Genomic DNA, 369 nt, shown 5'->3' on the forward strand with positions numbered 1-369 from the left:
AAAAAAAAAGAAAAAATCATATATAATATATATTTATATAAAGACAATAACAAGAATAAAGAGTAGCATATCTTAATTCAGGATTACATATAGACTTTGGGATTTACTTATCACTGAGAATATCATCATGGATATGAATTCTATTTGGATTTAACATGTCTCCTCTTGTTCAACATAGTTAGCCAAGTTCAGATAGCACCTGAGTGCTTACAAGACATCTGCCTAGATTTATAAATCCCTATTACATGAAGAAGGTGATGGCTCAGTAGTTAGGGCATCAGGCTCGCAATCATAAGGTAGTGAGTTCGATTCTTAGACTAGGCTGTCTGTTGTGTTCTTGAGCAAGACACTTTATTTCATGTTGCTCCA

This window comes from Octopus bimaculoides, unplaced genomic scaffold (genome assembly GCF_001194135.2).
Source record: "Octopus bimaculoides isolate UCB-OBI-ISO-001 unplaced genomic scaffold, ASM119413v2 Scaffold_80564, whole genome shotgun sequence".
Classification (NCBI taxonomy): domain Eukaryota; kingdom Metazoa; phylum Mollusca; class Cephalopoda; order Octopoda; family Octopodidae; genus Octopus; species Octopus bimaculoides.